This window comes from Pinus tabuliformis, chromosome 4_1 (assembly GCF_031772625.1).
Source record: "Pinus tabuliformis cultivar Carrire ecotype Pingquan chromosome 4_1, CPIR1, whole genome shotgun sequence".
NCBI lineage: Eukaryota > Viridiplantae > Streptophyta > Pinopsida > Pinales > Pinaceae > Pinus > Pinus tabuliformis.
The window spans coordinates 534,414,107-534,439,016 of record NC_142303.1 but is presented as its reverse complement, the minus strand read 5'-3'; positions in this window follow the sequence as shown (position 1 = coordinate 534,439,016).

Here is a 24,910-nt window from a genome sequence, read left to right as displayed (position 1 = left end):
TGAATTGATATTAGGGTATAATTTAAATTTGTGATTCTAGTTGATTGATTGTAATTAGGGATGCCCAAAATTTTTTGTTAGAATTTTGCATATAATATACAAAGACATCATTATTTCATTGTAACCATAGTTTGGGTCATTGCATATATTTAAGTTATTAGTCCTTGTCAATTAGGTTGTAGGGACTCCATTAACTTGCTTTTCTCTTTTTATCATTCAATTACATGTAAATCGATCTGTGTGTTAATTATTTAAATAAAAAAATAAAAAATATAAGGAACTTTTATTAACTTTTTTATTTTAATTTTTAACATAAAAATATAAATAATTTTGATGAATTTTTTATTTTAAGTTTTAGTGGATGTTAATCATCATCATTATCATCATATAAAGAATTTTAGATTTTATTTGACCTCATCCCAAAGCAAGGCATGTTCAAAAGTATTGAAATATTTAACAATATAAATATGAAGTCAAGTAATACTAAAGCATTAATTAGATAGTATACAAATCAAGTATTATATACAACATTAGTAGGATTTTCAGTCCATAATTTTAATACATGTGTATCATTGCATGTAGATGTCCTAATTAACATTGCACTATTATGAATGCACATTTCCACTTTAGTTGACACTACACCACCTTGCATTGTCTTTGTTTGATTTTCTAGGGTGTTTTAATGTGCTTTCATTTTCATTTCCTTGCATCCCCTACTCTAGAATGTCTGTCAACACCACCTACCAACACCACTATGATTAATATCTTCTCAACTATGTAATTATAGCTTTATGTAAGTGAAAATGTTTTTATACTTGTATTTGTATTTGCTTCCAAGAATGGAGTGTGTCAATTCCACATAAAGTCGGCTAATGAACCTAATTTTATTGAAAATTTTGACCTTGTCTGCATTCACAAGAGGTTGGTGGAATAGCAATATTGTCTATGTCTTGAACTGAGAAATAATAACAAGAGTTTCCACGAATAGTTCAAAAGAATTTACTCTAAATGGAAAACCATGAGACCTATACCAATGTTCGAGTTTAGGTACATTTATAGATCCATTAATGCATCTAATTGAGTGAAATTGTTTATCTATTTCAAAAAGAAATGTTTGAAAAAGTTGGAATATATAGATACATTTCATGTGTCAGTAAAGGCCAAGGAAATCAATCTTCTATTCATTATCAATGGTTGAATCAATATAACCTATTATTCTTTGTATCTAACCATGCATTTACTTATTTGAACTAGTGGATATGGCTTATGTACCATTGGTAGATCCACCAACAACACCTAATTATTCAATTGATCCAATACCATTAACACCTACACTAGCAACTACTGGAGATCAATACCCATAACAACTTATGGATCCACCGTAGTGTCCATCTCTTTCAAGATTAAGTTGTAGGAGTGAAATATGGTTGCAAAAGAAGAGAAAATCCAACTTCTGGACCAAGTCTAGATAAATATCAAGCATCAATCATAGATTAAAGCCATGGTCAGCAACATACATAGCTTGGAATGATACACAATCTCCAAATTATTACGCACAAGTAGAAGAAGCAAAGGTAGCTATGATTTATTTAGTAGATTCTAGTGCTTATTTGAACCAAACATTGATCCATAAATATATCCTACAGAGGCATAAGTACCTAAATAAATCACATTTAGCTTTAGAATTATTTTACCTTCCCATTGTCTTATTACTTACATAAAGACATTGATACAATACTTGAAATGATTTATCTATTAGTAGCTCTACGTAAATATGTAGAACTGGTTATTAATTCTCATGACTTAAATGCTTGTAGTTGGTTCTGTCTAGTAAATAAAAAGGTAAAAATTAATTAAGATCTTCACCTTAGCTAGTAGGATTCCTACCAATTTGAAAGCTTGTTGTCTTAGGAATTGTAACATCACCCCCTCCTAATTCCAGCCCACAACATAGGTTAGAAGGAGGTGGTTACTTTGATGGCCCGAGATCCAAGGTAGCGTTATGGAAATGGGGTCTAAAAAAATTGATCTTTTTCAACTTCCTCAAAACTTCTATTGGATGAAATTGTTGTGCTCATATCATCAAGACGATTCTGGCAATATAATTTTTGTTCAATTTGGACTTTAGAATTACAAGTTGTGATCCATTAAAGCCTCATTAATTTAAATGAGTCACCTTTCTTTTTCTGCCACACGACGCTCACGTGGTCCCCATGTGACATATCTCTACCCTTCCATGTCTCCTAGCCATGTTGTTGGGTTGTGTTTTATTCTTTCCATGACTAGTCCATGTGAGGGGCACTGCCAGGGGGTATGCAGGGGGGTGGTATCCCCCCTACACGGGGTCTGGGGCAGCGGCCCGGGAAATTTTTCTTGGACCCTATATTAGGTGGATGGACCTGACTATGGTTTTGTGCATGGATTTTGCACATGGTTTTGGGCACAATGGTTTTTGGTCCATGGTATTTTGTAGATCCGGTCAAGGGAACTACAGTTATGTTCTAATCCAGGGTTAATGGATTGGGGTTTATGGATGCTTCGGCATGTATATATATGTATTGTAACATTGAAAGGAACATAATGAAAAATAAATCTGGTAGTCCCGGTTTTGGGATCTAGAGGAAAATTTTTGTGTATATTTGTTTTATGTTTTATGCTCTCGCCATTGTTTATTTTCTATTTTTAGAATTCATATGCAGGTAATTTATGTACGGGGTTAAAACCTACACACGTGGTGTACCATGTGCCACATGCTACTATTACATGTGGTATAGTCCATCAACAATTATTTATATAAATGGTTACACATACAACTCTCTCTCTCTCTCTCTCTCTCTCTCTCTCTCTCTCTATATATATATATATATATATATATATATATATATATATCTTTATGTGTGTGTATGTATGGTCCGCCGCCATTTGACTCTTAGAAAATTCTAAGTGGAAGCCTATTATATCAATTTTCCTTTACCTTAATACTTGCTTGTGAACTTTGTTAATCTTCTTATGCTCTTTAGTTAGATATTTTCATCAAACAAATATCAAGAAAGAAATAGTAATAATAGAGGACACAGAAAATAGGCTCTCATCCAGGGAAAAACCTAGAAAAATCTTCTCTTCTTGTAGAATCTACTTCAAATGAGACACAAAGACCCAAACCCTAGATCAAGTCCTCCTCCAAGTACCAAGTCAGTCATACAACAAGTTCTTCTTTGATTCTGAACCAACTAGCTTCAACCTACGATTTTGACCTGCCAGCTTCAATACTGCAACTCGATCTACAATTTTCATCCTGCAACTTTGACCCTTCTTGGAAGTTGCAGAAACCCTAATCCTTTGCACATGTGAGATAGATAGAGCCCAAAAACAAGATTTTCATCCTTCCTTTCTTCTTCTATACCTTCGCTCTCTTATTCTTTTGTTTCCTAGCTATAGATCAAACTTACTTCTTGAGATCGAACTTCTATGAGGTTGAACTACTTCTTTATATAGCCTTTCCAAGGGGTTGAATTCCCTCCTTTAGGCCGACTAGAAGCTGCTAGGGCTGACTTGTACTTTTGGAGTTTCGAAGACTTTCTAGACTAAAAAAATATTCTTTTTCCAATTACATTTTTCCCCGGAAGGGTCATATAAACATGATGTTGACTCCTTTAACTCATGACAATGGATCCTAATATCTAACAAACCCTAGAAGCACGAAGAACGTGATTTTAACTAGAAGACCATAAAAATGGTCATGAAACCCATACTTTTAAAATAATAACATTTTCTTTTTTTCTTTTGTTTGTTACATATGATACATATTGAAATGAGTACAACAATTATGAAGAATGAAACTAGTTACATTTTCAACACACCCTCTTAACAAGGGAGGTATTCATAAGTGTACAACCAGTACAACGTCATTCTCAAATGGAAGGGTTCTCATAAGAAGAGTCAAATTGGTAATTTAAACTGTAAGCATCATCATTATTACCAACATTGTCATTGAGGCCTAACTTGACAAGATCAACTTCATTCGAGAGAATTATGCTGGGAGGCTTTACTATGACACCACACTACCTCTACAAGGCACATACCCCATCAGGATGTCTACAAGTTATTTCCTTATAGGAATATTCTTATCTTGGATCTCCAATCTCAGCCCTCAAAGAATATCGATCCTCTTCGACCACTCTTCTCTTGGATATATGTCCTATCCTCAAAGAGTATAAATACCTTTCCTTTCTTGGATTATATATCCTCAAGGAAACCATAGATGCTTATCCAATCCTCCACCATTCTCTCTTCATTACCTAAATATTGGAATGCACATGTGATGTCCAACATCACTCCCTCTCAACTAGAGAGGATAACCCTACTCCCTCCTGTCCATTGAATAGATCCTTGCTCCTATTCAAGGAGACTCCTATACTCCCTCTCAAATGTAGAGGAGATTCCATACTTCCTTTCTATTTGGGAAGTCAACACCATAAGCCTTACATTTTTCCTTCATAAGAGTATCAGCTACCATTTCCCCATAGTTTCCTAGCTCCATCTTTTCTCCACATCTCATTGTATAGAGCTTTCTTCCTTTCTATGTATCATGGAGCCATCTTCACTCTTCAATATTGTGACATGATCTAGGTCATTTTTCTTAATCATCACTTTCATCTTCAACATCATCGATGAAGGAATTGTATTGAGACTTTGAAAACTTCAAGCTTATCAAAGCTTCCTTATGAAAGTGATCTCCTTTGACCTTCAGGTTATCTTCTTGCACTTCTACCTTTCAATCCCAAGGTGGATAAATCTTGACTTCACAGTTGTTAGGTACCATATATTGAGCTTCCCTAATCATTCTTCATACATTACATTCATACAATTGAACTTGCCTCAACTATCATCATGTATTCCTCCAACATTCTTCCAAGTAGAAAAATAATATGTTGACTAGATAACCAACAATAATTAAGATCAAAACTACTTCATCATGATGACCTTCTCGTTCTGTCAACATCCTCATGATCCATCTCCATATGAATCTTCCTTCATGCATCAGAGTTCCTAAGGATTGAACTTGATTACCAAGTTTTTCTTCTCGAGATTATATTGGATGTTTAATCATTATTTTACATATTCTAGAGAAAGTCTTAATCTTTTATACATCCTTGAGTAAGTCAAATTCTTCTTTTTAAACATCATATAATTAAAATAAGCATGTTACAAGATTCTATCTATATGAATCTTATTCAAGAGTCACTTCCAATGAATATCCTCATGCCTCTTAGTCCATCATCTAGCTATATGTCTCATAATGAGCTTGCATCCTGACCCATTTGTTATCAGGAAAACTAGTGTCCATTCAGAGCTGCTAGTCCCACTAAGATGGGAAGCTATCTTAGAAACAAACAAACTAAAGTTACTTGTGTTTTCCTTTATGAGAGATAGATGAGGGAGAAGCAGAGAGTACCAAACTCAGTCTTTCGCTAGTCTCCTTGCTTGTTTCCTCTCTCCTTTGATAGAGCTTTCGCCACTCCTTTCTCACTTGTCCTGCTTCAAAGAACACCTGTAGAGTCAAAGCAACAAAATAATATCAAAGCATAGGGATATATAACCATAAACAATGTAGGATCAGATGTACATTAACCATATAAATGCATATACAAATACAAGATTCAAAGATATACAAGCATATGGAGGAAAACTCAAATAGCTTTATTGATAGAAGTAGTAGAAGAGAGGATTATAACCAAGTTGTCTGATCCAGCATCATCCTCCCAGCATGAAAGCCCTCTTCACCTCATACAAAGCAAGATCACCCAACAATGTCTTTAAAGAGAAACCAACAACACTTCCTTGCAAATTACAAAATTCCAGCCTCTGGATCTCTAGGATGAGGGATCCATATATAGATGTTTGCAGGAGAGTGAGTCAGCTTCTGGGATTTTGATTAGTGTCATTTCATTGATAGTTCTTGGTTCCACTTGGAGATTTCATGATCTCTTACTCATCCCTGGGTGAATTCAAAGAGGCAAGTGCCATATGAGCAGTTTCTAAAAGATTCTTTGAGTTTCCACCTAGCAACTGCTTCTGCCATTTGTCTACTGTCACTCATCGCACCCTACAGAAGGGCTTTCCAGTATGCATCACACCCCCCATGTGTAATAGGTGAGATGCATCGCACCCTATGCATGGAGCAATCTGTATGGTCCAGTTTTGACCAGTTCTGAGTAGTTTTTCAGGGAGAACTTCTGGGAAATGATGTAATCAACTGACCTTGTTCCTTTAGGGTATGAAACAACACTTTTAGGGGTTTAGAAGCCCTTGGTTTATGGACATATGTGATTGGGGTTGTAGTGCCAAAATATGTCTATAACAGTTGCCCCCTAAAGCATGAGGTCGTAAATCTTTTGATGTCGGGTGAAATACTTTATAATGAGGATCCGAGGTTTCTCGAACTGGAATGTGACCTGTAATAAGATACAATACAATACATTGTCTTCATAATATTTTCATGATCTAGCTGAGGTGGGCATTCCCATGCTTAGCTTTATAAATTCATTTTCATGTACATAAGATAGACAATCGTCTGTGTGGCAGAATGATGATTCTAGTAGAGCCATCATCCCTTAGCTTGGATGATTATCTGCGCAGCAATGATGTACATTTGAAGTCTTTATTTTCTTGAATATATCGTAGCCCGAATGGATGAGACTAGATCCAGGGTCTTCAAACTCGTTCAATCTTCGCCCGAAGTACAAGTCGATCCATGTGAGAAGATGTTCTAATGTCGAACATGGAAAGACATCGTCTGATTACCAGCCAATGATGTAAGCTATTAACGGGCATGAGAGGAATCACCAATAATGATAATGACCCTTAAGGTACTACAGTACAATTCACGTGGTGTGAATACATGAGTTGATGTCGAACACCACGTAAAATCTTTCGGTCGAAGGACATTGATGTAAACCTGTCACCGAAAGTGAGAAACTTGCCATTGAGGCATGCAAGCTTCAAAGTACTAAAAGGGTTGTTCCTAATTCAACTTCTTGGATAATGAGCTGATGTCGACAAGAAGTGACCCGTCGTAGGAGGGCCTTAATGAATCCCACATCTACAACACGGAATGGAGCAAATGATTTTGTGGAGGTGAAAATTATCTAATGATATAAGGTTCAAGGTGGCGGTCATGAAAAAAGGAGAGTGAAGGTACTGTAGCGGATGAGGCGTTAGCTAGGTTGGTGAATTCTCTAAGCGACTTCTCTTGAACATATCAGTGACACTGAAATGGATTGGTAGTGTTAAACCCAAAATGGATGGTATGGCGGACCAATGGTGATATGACCGGTGAACGAAATAACCCAACCTGACTTAATCATGGTGACGGAGTGAAAATGTCATGTTGAAGAGCGACCTGCTACCAATGAAGTTATTCAAGTTTTCTTCCCTTTTTCCCCAGTCATTGCTGACCAGTACCTCTTTATTTTTGTCAAGCTTGAGGAGGATAACATATGCTTGTTCTATAATTTTCCCTTCGGGCAAACCTGTCGTTATTTTTTAACGAGCCTAGTGAGAGTGAAACTCGCTCTTGTCTATATGGACAAGTTTGTCGCTATTGTTTTAATGAGTTTAACGACAAAGATAACTCGACCCTTTTCAATTTTAGAGAGTATAAAAAGGGACAGAAAGGCAACTCCAGTAGTTCTTTTTTGTAATATAATCCCTTAAGTTCGAAAAAGCATAAAATAATACAAAAGGGATGAATTTTCGATAGTTTTAATGAGCCGAACAAGACAAGCACTCGATCTTTTTGTGTAATGATCCCTTAGGTCCAAAAAGATTAAAATCTAGAGGAGGGATGGCCCTTTTGATCGTTTTAACGAGCTGGAGAGGCCAATTTCTTGGAAATCTTTTCATATCTTACGAGTCAGATGAAAATAGCTTAAAGGAGACTCGTTTTTTGAGGAACAAGTGATGTTTTTGGATAGCAACAGGTTCCAGGTAATGTTTGGAACTTTTCAATCACAACAGTGTAAAGAAGGTGGCTAATAGAATCACTCATCGCAGTTGTTCCTCAAAAGGGTAAACAATCAAATGGAGGCGTATGATCGGCTAAAAAAGAGTGGAGGTGATGGTAAGAACATGACCAAGGTTCAAAAGCTAATAATTAAGTGATCACAATGGTTATTTACCAAAGGTGGGTTCATTTTTTAATGAGCTTGAACTCTAGGGGAACATTTGCTCATTGCTAGGTTTATTTTTTAACGAGCTTGAACTTCGTGTAAAATTTCTCATGTCAGTCGTATAATAAGGATATCTCTCATCAGTAGGTTCATTTTTTAGGGAGATTTCCCCATGCGCAATTTTTCTTCGAAGCCTTTTGTTATGCAAGCTAGGAACTACCAACCTACGAGTTTAAAGGGTTAAGAGCCTACAAACTAAGAAAATAAATGGTCACTTTTCACTTGCATGCGAAAAGGTTTGCATGCCCCCAGGTATAACGAAATAGAGCTTCTAGGTTACCATACGAAAGTTCTTGCATTAGCAAGATTGTTCCATCCACGTAGCAGAAAAAACACTTCCTTGGTGATGTCCAGCGAAACAGACAAAGGTGACTGTTTTCAGTGCCAATCAGATAACCTTTGACGGGGGAATCCTTTTCTAATCTAATCCATTTTCCTAAACGGACAGGATAGTCAGACTAGTCATATTCCTACGCAGAAACCTACCTTATATCTAGGGTTTTTTCTGCCGAAGCAGACCAGGGTGCATGCCTCCTGGGTTTTAGTCATAATCACCGAATCACTCGCGATCATCAGGTGGGCAGACTGGATATTGATGAGACATTCCTTGCGTAAAAAGACCAGTTAGGGATGGAATTTGACTAATAGCTCTATTTGAACCAAGGAATGAAAGATGGTCTACGAGTTGGACCACTCTGCCTTCATGTGGAAAGCACATCACTCGGAAGAGTGAGGAAACAATAGCTCCCATGCTATAAATGTAGTCACGTCCGAGGAGTAGATTGTAATCTAAAGGCCCCTGGGCTACCATCACGTTTAGATGAATGGTTTTCCTTCTCAAAGTTATAGGCAAATTCGGAAGGATCCTCAATGGTCAACTGGTTCCTTTATTGAAGCCTGTCAAATTCCGAATCTTAGGCAGAAGCGATGGCGAACCCAGCGCTTTCCAAGTAGTTGAGGAAAGGATACTTGTAGAAGCCCCTTCATCTATGATAGTACCAACCATGATCATTCTGTAAGCTTGTACTATGATTCAGAATGGTACATTAGATGGTAGGCGGGGTCCCCCTAGTAGATTCCAATAGAAGGAAATGACTAGATTGCTTGGAGGAGGGACCGAATAAAAGACCGGATAAATCTCTAACGAAGTTCCTTCCTGCGGTAAAGGAACAGGTAGATTTCCCCCATGTTCATCGGATTCTGTGTTTATGAAAAGAATTTGAATGATGTCATTCTCATTCTCTTTAGTGACAGTATCATCTGAAGGTGGACTCTCTGAAGACAAGATTGGGTCGATTGTCGTCTCGACCTATTGACTTTGGTCCGGTGTGGACTCAAAGGGTTTATCTTCAATGATAGGTACTTCGATCGACAACAACGGTGTGTCAGTCAGATTTTCAACTAGCGATGGACTAGGCAAGAGTTTCTTGTATCCAGGAGGAAATCGCTGTAGTGACGTAGGATGGTTATCCAAGACTCTTTTAGCTTCGTCTAGGAAAGGACAACGGTGGAGGACATGATCGCCTTCACACAGTCTATAAGAAAATTTAGATATTCCTTTCTTTCCATTGGCTTCGTTTTCACTAGTTGATGTTGTGCTCTCAACATGATCATCAAAGGCTGAAGACACCAGATTGTGCAAGCGGGGAGACCAGTCCCTCAGGATCCATGAGATGCAGGGAAAATCTCGATGATAGTGGTCTCCCTTGCAAATGACACATGGAGATTTAGGTTTAGAAGGTGCAGTGTGTGGATTTTCACTAGACAATGCATGATTGCCCCCTTTTGCCGTTGGATTCTTCTTCTTCTTCTCCTTCCCTTTCTTCTTCTTCTCAGTTACTTGGTTTTTAGCGTTACTAGCTTCACCAAGCGAAGAGGAAGAAGGAGAGGGAGAAACAAATGAAGTAGAAGATAGTGGAGTGTTGATGCCCCGAAAATCGTTGTATCAACATTGGGGGATAACCACCCGGTCCGGACCTTAATACATCTCCTTTTCCGTTTGGAATGGTGGCTTCGACTGGGGATAATGGGACCAGTTTCCCAGCAATGAATAAACGGAATGAATGAATTGATTGACTAATCTAATGATAGGTGAATTACTTAATTTATTAGCGAAATAAAAAGAACTACTACTAATCCCGGGAACTATTGTACTTTGAAGTGTAGCGCTTGATGATCTATGTTTATTAACAGGTATGTAGATGACTCCATCTAATAAACATGGAAATTTACTCATTCAAGGATTACTTTGCTTAAATCGTTAAACAAAGTGATTAGCGCAATATTTCTACACTTATATATGATCGATACATATATGATCAAAATAAAAACATCCCATAAACATCCAACAGTGGAGGGAATAAAGAAATGTTGTTAAAACACATACATATATTCGATAATAGCAAAGGCGATCAAATAACAATTCATATGAAAAGAATGAATTTAGACATAGATAATAGTACCATATGAGCTGCGAGTCACTCTCCAACATCAATCGCTATTTGAAATTCTTCCTCTAACGCAGAAATACTTTCAAACAAAGACAGTAGTGCACATTTGCATAAAAGCTTCTTTGCCAAAATCAGAATGATTGGTCCAGTTTTATAAAAGAATATGCCTGAAGTACAGTAGTGCAACTTCAGGTTTTAAGTCAAGTACAAAACTTTACGACCCTTTCCAAAACAATGAAAGGGTCTATAAATACTTAATTAAGCTAACTATCTATGAAACTGAAATCCTACTTAATTGGTATCAATTGATTTTGAACATATTCTTCTCAGCAACCTGGCAGTCGGCGGCATGAATCATCAAGTAGGTTGTTTGCCTTTAAACCTGAGCTGACTTATCGCAAGCATCGGCTCCACTTCGGGCAGTCTGTTGAGGCGAGAGTTAAGCTGGGCGGCATAGGTGGCATCCTGAATATCGGGGATAATATACTCGATTGCATCTGTAAGGCATTTGAGGGCAGATCTTTGACTGTGTGGTTTTACCAAGAAAAACTAATAGGTGTCCCATGTTAAACTGTTAATTCCAGCAATTAATCTCCCCTTTTCCTCTAGATCTGGATAACATCACTGCTCCAATGTTTTCATCGCTGTCAATTTACCTGGAGTGCATTGGGAAATCATTTTTGACAAGTAGAGAGTATTATTAACCAATTCAACCAAATTACTTGTAGTTGATTTGCACCTTCAAATTGCCCTCTTTGCTTTCATTAACTGGGACTGCCATTCTGTAAACAATATATCTTTATGCGACTCTAAAATTCTTGGTAAATTCGCCGCTTGTCCCTGATCAGTATCTTGCCAGTCAAGAAATTGAGCTATCGTTTCTTCAGCTTGATCTAATTTTGTTCTAGCCTTTTCTGTTTTTTCACTTATTGATGTCATCAATTCGCATAGTGGTTCCGCCTGGGCGATTTGTCGACATAAAAGCTTAATCTGTGCTATTAACGCCTTATTTATCTGTAATGCCTCTACTCTGAATTCAGTTATCTATGGAACGCCCTTTGTCTTCTCAAGTTGTGCTGATAGTTGAGCAATCTGCTCATCTTTTGTTTTCAGCATTTGTTCATTTGTTGCCCTCAGTTGTGCCAAGGCTTCAGACAACTCTTTCTGCTTCTGGATTGCACTGTGATCAATCCTTTGTTTCTCTGCCTGCAATTGTTGAGTTAATTGATTATTTATTTGCTGTTGTGTTAACAATTGCTGTTCTGCTTGCTCCGCTTTCTGTTGTGCTTCTGTTAGCTGTGCCTGCAATAAAAATATTTCATGGTCTTTTGTTTTTAATAAAAGACTCACCTCTGATGCCTTGTCTATTGTTGCTGCCGAATAGGCTCCAGCATATTGTGATAGTTTTGTTAGGTCATCAGAGGGGTCAAACTCCTCCTTCCAAACCACATTGCCCGTGACCGTCTGTTATGGGAAAAGGGAAGGTTGATCAATCCTTCTTCTCTTCCTCTGTCGTTTTACTACAGCTTTATGCCTTGGGCTATAGAAGACATCCAAGGGAGGAATCTCTTCTATCTGCAAAATGATTTGATCGGAGGGGTCCTTTGGTACTATTTCTACTTCCTTTGAACTAGGTGGGCCGCTGGTTCCACTTGGAACCTGTTGTGAAGTGGTTTCGTGTGTGTCTGCTGCTTTTGAAGTCTCAGTGTCCTTTGAACATTCCAGACTACTAATAATAGAATCAAATTGCTGCCATTCCTGAAGCAGTTTTGGATCAATATGAGTATCCACATTTACTTCTATGTTGCTCTGTTTCTGCTCTTTAGTCTGGGTCTCCTCCCGCACTTCCTCCTGCGCTTTAGTCTGGGTTTCCTCCTGCGCTTTCTCTTGTTCTTTTGTTGTAACCGTAGGTTCCTTTGAATGTTGTTGTTTAGGCTCGCTTGGTTTTGTTGCTGGGGTTGTTGCTAATAGATCTAGAGGTAGAGTTTGCAACCTCTGTTCTCTACGTCTGTTGAATTCAGTTAACCCTTCATCTTTGTATTGCACTATGGCCAGCGATCTAACTTTATACATTGATTCAGCTGAAGAGAACAGGTCGTCAAACTGGTCTTCTACATGATCAAACTTTGTTAATTTGGCCTGTTCAAGTGCATTATAGGCGACTTTGTTGGGATCAAATCGCCTACTTGGGAGAGTTTCCAGAGTTAATGATTTGAGTTTTGCAGCTTCTTTTTCTGCTTGTTTGAAATCATGCAAAGTGTAGACACCACATCTCAGAGGAAAGGAGGGCTAAACTTGCTTCTTATTTTTCTTGAGAGTCTGTGTAACTCCGTCGGTAATGATCTGATAGGCTATCTCCCTTGCCAACAGTTTTTCAGGTATGTACAAAGGAAGGACATGAGGTTCAGCTTGGCTGCCGAAAATTCTTACATAAGTAAATTTCTCCTCTCCGAACCATCTTCCTATTGATGTTAAATCAATCCCTGCTTGATAAGAAATTTTGGGAGCAGGTTTATTAAAAATAGAATAATGAATGGGTAACATGAAGCCGTTACAGACTTGGTACAAATGGTGCTTGTAGGAAGTCTTCCACAATTTCTGGTGGTATATGTGAATAGGCGTGGGGTCTTGTGGAGTCCACCTCCAGCCGAGTATAGGAAACTCAGAATTAAAACACAGGGTATCTAGAATATAGGCACTGTAGTAGAATGGGGGAATAATCCTTTCTGAGATGGAAGTTTTAGTTCTAAAACTAAGAACTGATTTCGCTAGCTTATTTGACAGTATGGTTGCCCAATCCATTATCTCGCTATTACATGTTGCTTCCATCAACGGAACCATTTCTATAGTAAAATTAGCAGAATCATGCAACCCCCACAATCTACACATCATTATCCCAGCATAACAATACGGAGAACAAAGAGAATCCACAGAGTACTTACCGGAAGTTTCATGCTTGTGTTTCACCGGATTTTGCCTCCATTCTTGAATGGGTTCGGATTCAGTTTCGTTCTCATTTCGGAATTTCTCCAGAAATGCCTTGTTGTATTTCTTCTTTGGCTCAGGAAAATGATACATTTGCCTTAAATCATCAGCCTTGAATGAACCGAAGATTCTCCCGTCTTTGGTGCAGAAAGTTCTATCTGTAATTGGTATTTCCTCAATTGCCCACTTTACTACATCCGTATATGGGAGAATTTGCTCCCGAGCCGCTATCCGATGAAGGAAAGAATCAACCAAGTCTTTCAAAGTGCCATCAGATTTTCTACTGGAACCCGCTGTAGCTTGTACTCCCGTTACCTTTGGTTCTTCGGCTTCGATCAAATTATAGGTACTTTGCCAAGTGGTCTTGGCGAGTCCTAAGCATGTAGTATCACATATTAATCCTTTCTTTTTATTTGTTGGATCAGTGACGGCTTGTCCTGTGGCTGGTGCAGTGGAAGCGACTGTGGTTTTCTTAGACTTCTTCCCCATTCTGCTTGAATCTATTACTTCGGAAGAATTCTGCACAGGAGTGAAAATAAGCGTAACACAGAGAATTGGTAACGAAAACCAAATACGAGTGAAATATATTGATCAATGCGTGATGAGGGATTAACTTTAAAGTGGCCGTGGATACAATCTATGAGAAGATTTTAAGACTTACTATTTCATTAAATGGCCGTTAAAACCTGCCAATCCTTTAAATGCCCATCATATCATTAATTGGCCGAATGATTTGTTTAAGTGTGCCTTGGATGTTTTGGTGGTTGAGCGCAGGTAAATCACTGTTCGAAAGATAAGGCCTTTAATATGAATAAATTGTAATATCCCTCTGCTTTAACGGTTTTTTGAAGTTTGCACTTTTGGCTTTATCGCAATCGGGCGTCGGGGAAAAACTTAAATCATTATATTGACACCTTTTGAAATCCCCAATCACCAATAGTGATATCGCATCGCATCGCATTGGGAGTATGGGCTCTTTAAAAAGCATGCATGGTATATTACCGATCACCGATAGCAATATCGCATCGCATCGGATTGAAAGACACTTTAAAAAGCATGCATAGTGTATCGCCGATCACCGATAGCGATACCGCATCACATCGGAGCGAAAGGAACTTTATCGCATTGCATCGGGAGTAAAAGGGCTTTTGTTATGCAATCTTTTATCATTGCCGATATCCGATAGCCTATTGCGTGTTGTCGTGCCGGAGAAGACCAATGGGCCTTTAAAGTATGCCTCCTATGTCATTGCGATATGCAATCTTGCGATCGCTTTATCGCAATGATAAAAGATTGATTATTTATATTATAAGACCAAAATTGGTTTGTCAAAAAGGTTTTTTATAATGTTTTCATTTTGTTTTCGAACCTTTTTTGAATAATACAATGTTGATACCAATCAAAACTAAAAGGGACCCATTTCATATGATAATTTTTGTGAATAAAAATGATATGAAATGGGGGGTTGTTGTAGAGCACAACAGGGAGCAACTTCAGTATCATCTGGTTGCTGATTTTATTGCTGAGGAATTGTGGTGTTTTGAACGATAGAGGTTGAGAAAAGCCATACTGGCAGGCCAATTGTGAGTCCTGGAAGGACAATGTGGCCATGTGTGGAGCACTGACATCCCCCCAAGAGGAGAAGGGACTAGGATTTCCTCCAAGGGGAAATCCTTGATTGGTAGAGTCCATTTTTCTCAACCCAAAGACCAACGAGGGAACAGTGATGTTATTCCAATTAAAATAAATTTTATGACGCTTTGGCACAACTTGATTTTTCAATTTTTAAGAGTCGAGAAAAAGCTAAAGATGACTCTAGTCGCCTTCGATTTTTAATGAGCCTGAAGTGATAAGTTCTTAGATGGACCTTTTCTTTTAAGGAGTCTGAAAAGGAATGAAAGTGAATACTCTGGAAATCTAGACAGAGGGATTACCAAACCAATCAAAAAACTACAGAATACTTTTTACGGTATAGCAGTCAATCTTCCTGAATGTTGTGTTCAATGCATTGCGATTGATAGGGCGGCAGACACGGCTTCCTAAGGATAAAGGATGTAGCCTATTGTGGTCTCCCAATATATACTCGACGGTACATGGGAGCACAAGTCCATACTGGCACTTGTCATCTCAAAGAGGAGGAATCACCCAACCTACGATGAAAGCGATAGTTACCAGGCTTTACGACGCCAGAATACGTCTCTAGCCTAGACTTCTAAATGTTGTGCATTAGGTTCCAAAGCATTTTTATGTTCATTGAAGTTTATTTTACAGTTGATCTTTCTTAAGAAGTTTTCCTTTAAGGTTCACCGCGTGATGTAGATATACAATTCCTAAATATGCAATCTAAGATGATAAAAAGTCGTTTACTTTCTTTTTGCAATGAAAATCCTAGCTACTAAGGAAAGAGAAATGAAATTCTTTCAACATAGAGCAGAGAGCACACACTAGATGCACTTTTCCTAAATCAATTCCAGCATGCAGTCTAAATGCAAATGCACATGCATGTATTGTTTTTCAGTTTCCTTAATGTGAGAATGACAAAGGAAAACTAAGTATAGATCTGAACTATCTTCTTTCAAAGTGACAGTACTAACAATTTTCTCTTCAAAAAACAAAAGGAAGGCTAAGACGACACTTTGCGATTTTGAATTTAAAACTGCTTTCGACACTTGAAATACTAATGATTCAAATCAAATACAATGGAAAAAGTGTAATCGACTATCTAAAAGAGGAATGCTTTGTGACACTCTTTTTCTTGACTAAAAACGACACTTGCAACACTTTCAAATCAAAAGACGATAGTTCGATTAAGCTACTATCTGCAAGGGAGAATTATAAATGATGAAAAATACATTAAAAAAATTCACAATTCCTTCTGATGGAGGCTGAATAATGCAAAGGAAGATGGTTTCAACAGAGATATGCTGATCATAGACAGCAAAACTACTGAATAAAGCTAATGACAATGAAGAAAAAACCAAAATCTGGAGGCAGAAATAGTCTCATTCAATCATCGCACCTGTAACACAGGGAAACAGGGATGCATCTCACCTGCAACGCATGGGAGGTGCGATACATCTAGATTTCCAAGAAGAGACAGTGCAATGGTCCAAGGATGAGACTGAGCTTGGTTTTCACTCATAGTTTGCAGCTAAGTTCAGGGATTTACGCTGAGCTAATGATAGTTAGTAAACACAAAGTATAGGGGCTAATCTAATGAGGTTATTTGAGCTACCACTAGGGCACTTAGGATCTTTTCAAGCTAGATGTTCAGTTCATAAACGAACCGGGAGATTGATTGAAGCAGCGTTGATCTACTTTGCATTTTCATAGCAAAAGCAGTTCGAAGGCTAGCTGGCTTAACTTCAGGCTCCTTCTATGGTTTATAAGGCAAACAACAGTAACAAAAAAAACAAATTATTCGCTCCCCAGCAGAGTCGCCATTTTTTTATTAGGAAAACTAGTGTCCATTCAGAGTTGCTAGTCCCACTAAGACAGGTAGCTATCTTAGAAACAAACAAACTAAAGTTACTTGTGTTTTCCTTTATGAGAGATAGATGAGAGAGAAGCTGAGAGTACCAAGCTCAGTCTTTTGCTAGTCTCCTTGCTTGTTTCCTCTCTCCTTTGATAGAGATTTCGCCACTCCTTTCTCACTTGTCCCACTTCAAAGAACACCTGTAGAGTCAAAGAAAAAAAATAACATCAAAGCATAGGGATCTATAACCATAAACAATGTAGGATAAGATGTACATGAACCATATAAATGCATATACAAATACAAGATTCAAAGATATACAAGCATATGGAGGAAAAATCAAATAGATTTATTGATAGAAGTAGTAGAAGAGAGGATTACAACCAAGTTGTCTGATCCAGCATCATCCTCCCAGCATGAAAGCCCTCTTCACCTCATACGAATCAAGATCACCCAACAACGTCTTTAAATAGAAACCAACAGCACTTCCTTGCAAAATTACAAAATTCCAGCCTCTGGATCTCTAGGATGAGGGATCCATATATAGATGTTTGCAGGAGAGTGAGCCAGCTTCTGGGATTTTGATTAGTGTCATTTCACTGATAGTTCTTGGTTCCACTTGGAGATTTCATGATCTCTTACTCATCCCTGGGCGAATTCAGAGAGGCAAGTGTTATATGAGCAGTTTCTGGAAGATTCATTGAGTTTCTACCTAGCAACTGCTTCTGCCATTTGTCTGCTCTCATTCATTGCATCCTACAGAATGGTTTTCCAGTATGCATCACCCCCCTGTGTGTAATAGGTGAGATGCATCGCACCCTATGCATGGAGCAGTCTGTATGGTCTAGTTTTGACCAGTTCTGAGTAGTTTTTCAGGGAGAACTTCTGGGAAATGATGTAATCAACTGACCTTGTTCCTTTAGGGTATGAAACAACACTTTTAGGGGTTTAGAAGCCCTTGGTTTATGGACATATGTGATTGGGATTGCAGTGCCCAAATATGTCTATAACACCATTGCATTCCTTCATCCCTTTAACAATATTGTTCCCAAGTTACATGGAATGTATACTAACCTTGTCATAATGCTTCTCCCAAGAACCAGCCAAAATAATGGTCCTTCTAGGATCATGATGATCCATCTAAGCAAGATGATTGCCTTCTAACATAATCTTAGATAATGTCTGGATAAACAATATTCAAAATGGTCTATCCATCTTCTTAAAGACTAGATGATTCTTGAAAAACAACTTAACCAAGTAGACTCTACATATTCTACTATTACATGCTTCTCTCTATGATTTTATGTAAAATCAAGACTCTTCTAAAGTAAAGAAAAATTCATGTTATTTTAAAGGAAAGGCCAATTTTACCAAGAACTTGAAAAACAAGATGCCCTCTTTAATAGTAAATATCTTTCACTTCTTCTTTCTTTGGCTTCTTCTAGGGTTCTCCTACTTCCTTAACTATGTGAGCCTCACTTTTTTCCTTTATTTTGTTGTTTTGTTCACTTGTACAATCCCTTTTATAATGTCCATGTTAATTTCACTTAAAGAATTGAACCTTGGACATATCTTTCTTCTTGGACTTCCCAAACTTTCCTTTGTTCAACTTCTTAACTCAAGCTAGAAAGGCTTGAGACTTCTCATTCGATCCAATGTCATCTTTTACCTTGATCCTTGATTCTTCCAAAATAATTTTTTCCCATAACTCATCAAAGGGAGTTGAAACTTTCTTAGAATAGATTCTTGTTGCAAAGTTGCTCCATTTAGGTGGAAGTGCATTTAATACAAAGATGGTCATTTTTGAATAAGAAATTCTCTCTCCAAGACCCTATAAGTGATCTCTCAAATGAGAGATATTCATTAGAATGGATGCCATGTACTCGTCCTTTTATTTCTTCATCTTGTATAGTTAATTCATCAATGACATATTTTGTCTTGATGTACTTAGAGAGTACATTTCACTAGCTTTCCATACATAGCCTTCTAATTTTTCAAATTTGCAGCAAATGGAACAAGAGGATCCATGATTTATTCAAATATGATCCTTTGTGCCTTTAATTCCCCTTTCATGTACTTTACTAGTTCTTGAGTCTTGTCTTTCATAGGTTCAGTAATTTCCCCAGTTACATATTCCATTACCTCATGTTCTATTAGTGCCAAGTCAATCCTTTTCTTCATTCAAGTTAATTTGATTCCTCGACTAACTTATTGTTCTCCTTGCAGAAAGAACCCATATGACCTATAGATTAAAAAATTGAGTAATATTATATTACTTACTTGATAACTAATATTCTCCTCTTCCTTGATGAATTCTTCAACCTTTCTTGATGCACTCAAGACCTTTGAAGAAACTTCAACAATGTCCTTGAAAGATGTTTCCTAGGATACTTTCAACAACAACTTTCAATAGTGATGAATGATGCCAATATATTTATGTTTCTTCCTTCAAATATGCCTTTCAATGAGCCTTTAAATAGATCTCTCTCTCAAGAGATAACCTTCCTTGTAGTCTTCCTCTCAAGCCTTCCTTTAATGAGAGCTTGATGTAGTCTTGATCTTCTTCAATGTAGAAACCCTCCTTCCAGATCAATAGGTATTCTACTTATTTCCTTCCACAAATGATTCCCCTTGACAAGAAAACCCTTATTTGTGTCCATGAGAAAATCCTTCCAACTACCCACTTATTCACCTTAGCTCTGATACCATGTTGGAAAATTCAAAGTGGAAACTTATTATATCAATTTTCCTTTACCTTAATACTTTCTCATGAACTTTTTTAATCTTCTTATGTTCTTTAGTTAGAAATTTTCATCAAACAAATATCAAGAATGAAATAGTAATAATAGAGGACATAAAAAATAGGCTCTCATCAAGGGAAAAATCCCTCCATGGGGAAAACCCGAAAAATTATTCTCTTCTTATACAATATGCTTCAAATGAGACACAAAGACCCAAACCCTAGATCAAGCCCTCCTCCAAGTACTAAGTCAACCCTCCAACAAGTTCTTCTCTAATTCTACACCAACCATCTTCAACCTGCAATTTTGACTTGCCAACTTTAATATTGCAACTCAATCTACAATTTTCGTCCTGCAACTTCGACCCTTCTTGGAAGCTGTAGAAACCCTAATTATTCACATGTGTGAGAAATATTGAGCCCAAAAAATATTTTCAACCTTCATTTCTTCTTCTATTCCTTCACTCTCTTATTCTTCTGCTTCCTAGCTATAGATCAAACTTCCTTCTTGGGATCAAACTTCTTTATGAGTGAGTGACAAATGAGGTTGAACTACTCCTTTATATAGCCTTTCCAAGGGGTCGAATTACCTCCTTAGGTTGACTTGAAGATGTCAAGGATGACTTGTACTTTTGGAGTTTCCAAAACTTTCTAGACTAAAAAATAATTCTTTTCCAAATTACATTTTTGCCCAGAAGGGTGTTATAAACATGATGTTGACTCCTTTTACTCATGACAATAAATCCTAAGACCTAACAAACCCTGAAAGCATGAAGAACATTATTTTACCTAGAATACCATAAAAAATGAGCATGAAACCCATGCTTTTAAAATAATAACTTTTTATTTTCTTCTTTTGTTTGTTACATAGGATACATATTGAAATGAGTACAACAATTATGAAAACCGAAACTAATTACATTTTCAACATCGATAACTGAGACTAATCCATGAAATTAACAGTTAACAAGACCTCATCCCTTCCGCGCTGAAATCACAGGGAAAAGTCCCCGGTAGCATCGTATCCATTTGTTCTTCACGACCCTATCAACGAATGAGATTAAAGCACGAGTTCCCCCTACATTTCTAGAAACACCAAGAGGAAGCCCTTCTATGTATTGGATTCCGATCTCACAATTAGATCTTAGACATCCATTCAAGCCTATGCACAATCTAATGGGTAAACAAGTGTGGGCCCCTTGAAGCCATGTCATTTGAAGATATGCATATTATAACAATCTTCTCCTTGGGAAAAACTCCAACCTTAGAGGAAACTTTTCTCAGGAAGAACTCCATCTCGGAGGAAAAATTAACCTCGAAGAAAACTAAACCTTAGAGGAAACTTAAGCTCAAAGGAAACTAAACCTCAAAGGAAACTCCATTCTTGGTGAAAATCTTTCTTTGTTAAAACCTTTTCTTGAAGAAAAATCATCTTGGCAAGAACCCTTTCTTAGAGAAAACTCATCTCGACAATAATCATTTCTTGGAGAAACCTCATCTCGAACATTTCTTTGAGAGATCATGCTCCAGTTCATTGAGACTTCACTAGAAGTGTGGAAGTTTCATCTATTGGATAATGGGAAGTACTTTTTGTCCCAGAGATTCGACAAGTCAAGTGCGATGAATCAATATGAAGTGAAACAGATGGTAGGAACCATTACCCATCTTAGAGTAAAACCTCAGAGAAAATAATCTCAGAAGATTGGTAGGAGCTACATTGCATTAACTTGCAAGATCCAAGATTCTGAGATCTCAGCTACAAGCATAAGATTGTATGATTTGGAATTTTTAAAAAGCGTTGAGGGTTGTTAAGAATAGGGGTGTGACTATACTCAGTTATACACTACATTTACAGTGAATTGGCCTACGCCTTGACTGTGGTGGTTCTATGAATGTTTGAGCCTACTTCAAGGCTTGACTTGTTGCTCTTAAAGTTGTTATATGGCCCACAATAGAGCTATCTCTCCTAAGCTTGCAACAGTGCTCTGACTGACCCGTTTGACCTTATATATATTGTTAAGCTATCCTTGGTGAGCTTTGAAACAATCAAACAAGAATAATTGCCAATTCCTTTTGACGACATAATAAATAGGATAGGGACTTGTGCATTCAATTTCAATGAGACCATTAAACAATTATCAACCCATAAACACTTAGAGGTATACCTGCCTCTTAGGTTGATAATAATTGACAAATACCAAACACATATTATCTCAAAGATCTCCTGATCTCTTATGAAAATAAATAACATGTAATAAACCCATGCAAGCACACGGGAATCCATACAGTACCCAAAGTCCTACAGGAAATCGACATTCCATCCACATTGCATAGGTAAATAGTAAAACTCATTCTAGATTTGGCTTAGGACATAACCACACATTTGAGCATCAAATTGACATCATCATAGCCCTAGATCCAACACAGTGAACACATTTTATAAATTTAAAAACAAGGGCTAGAGAAACACTTATCTTATTTTCCAACTGAGAGATGGACTTCAACTCTCCACCCAACCATAGGTAAGCTGCAACCAATTATTTCCTGTATCTGTTACCCACAAGCCAGATTCCAATGCTTGAGTTAGAGTCCTTTCAGTAGAGTTAACCAATATTATTAGTTGAAATATGGAGTCTCAATACTACCTCATATCCACCCACTAGCTATCAAATTAAAGTAAATATAATGAACCATGTCATTGACACATATACATCTTCTACTCAAGGGATTAAATAAGTATCATCAACTAAAACATGGTATCTCAAGGGCACACTACCTTCGCCCACTAGCTATTTAAATATTTCACATCAGGAAGGGAACACTTCCCTTTAGTCATATGGACTTATAAAACAACATCCCAACATCTCCAAGGATTTGGACACAGAGAGTCTCATTTCAGATGTGGAGAGAGATACATAGTTAATGACATGGAGGTTTTATCGGCTATGTTACCTCTGAAGAAATAAGAGTGCACTTTCCATCAATTCAATGGTATCTTTCACCTGTGTTCTCAGCCCAAACCTTATGGAACTACCATCAAGTGTTATCAACCCCAGTAGCCTTGTGTGTATCCACCTCTCATAGGTTGTCAACCAGCAAAGTCTCCAATGGATTTATCATCCCTATAAGACACAACCATTACTTTGTGAGTATCAGTCAATAAAATTTTTGGGTTTCTCAGTTGGTTATCATTAGATTTATTCTCAGTGATTATCAATTAGCAATCCCATGGGTTTTTAAGTTGGCTATCATCAGAATGTATCCCCAACATCTTAACACCATCAATTCTATATGCTCCCTTCTTTGCATTCTTTCACAGGCATTTCTATATGCTCCCTTCCTATGCTCTTCCACACCTTTTGTGTGCCTAGGAGTTCATTCCCTCTGCATATTCATGTGTGTATGTGTCATTGAGAGAGAGATTGAGATGCACATGTATTCATGGGTGTATAATATCAAGGTCCTCCTCCCCCTTTTACAACAAACTGAGTTTCCTCTTTCTCCATCATTTTGCAACAATCAACCACGTGGAAAGCACAACCCATGTTGCCTTAATGTTTTTTCCTATTATTTACTTGATATTAGAGCCAAAGTTCTCCTTCCCTTGTCCCTTCTTATTTTAGTCAATTTATGGGTTGGTCAACCCACTCAACGAACTAGGACCGATAATTAAAACAACAATTCCCTCAAGTGTTCTCCCACCTCAAGAAATGGAATATGTGTCCTCTCTCAACCATTTTTTAAAACAATTACAATTATTTACAAGAGAGAAATATTAACCAAGGGATGTCAAAATACCCTCCCTCTCAAGGGGGAACACCATCCTCGATGTTCAATAACCATATACAACAAAACATGCTTTAAATCAAGCATAACTAATTATGGATCTTTACATATGCAACTTTATATAATTACAATTCACATATACAATTGCTTGCCCAACACGCACACACACACACACACATATATAAAGAGTAGTCTACTGAGGCCACAAATTCACCCGGAAAATTGTGGAAATTCCGGCATGATTTTTGCCAAAATTCAGTAGAAATTTTGGGAAATATGGGTTATAGCTATTAAACTTCAGGATTTTGGGTTCCTGAAGGGTTTTTCATGGTGCTAAATCCATTTCCATAATAAAAAAAATAGTTCAAACACTCCTATGATTATATTTAAAAAAAAAATCATTGGATTCTGGCGAAAAATAACTTTCCAGGAAAATTTGTTGCCTCAGTAGAAAATTCCATAGATATATATATATATATATATATATATATATATATATATACATATATATATATATATATATATATATACATATATATATATATATATATATATATACATATATATATATATATATATATATATACATATATATATATATATATATATATATATATATATATATATATATATATATATATATATATATAGATATATATATAGATATATATATATATATATATATATATATATATATATATATCCACCAAATCGGCCATCCTTCAATGGCTCTTTGCAGTCTTCTTGGTGCCTTTACTACGCATTGGGATATCTTCAAGCTATTGTAGCCCTGTTTTTAGTCATCTTCATTCACCCCTTCTGGAAAATTCCCATGCTTTATTGCAACACAACATATAATATCTCATGATATTTATCATAAAAAAAATTCAAAAAATTAAATTATACCTCTTGACTTGTAATTTGAATGGTTTCTCAACTATTTACACCCATATCTTTAACAAAGCCCACTTCTTAGGTGTTTTCAACAACTCCTTGTCGTTACACCACAATGGCCACAATTCAACACAAAGGTTCATGCCGAGCATATAGAGTATCAATTCAACCTTGGAGTGAGAGATATAGTTAATAAAAAGGAGGTTTTATTAGCATCATTACTCTCGAAGTAATGAAAGTGCACCTGTCTACACTTTTCAGTGGAACTACCACCTCTGTTATCAACCGAACCTCCTCAAACTACCATAAGGTGTTATCAACCCACTAGTCCTAGGTGCATCATCCTCCT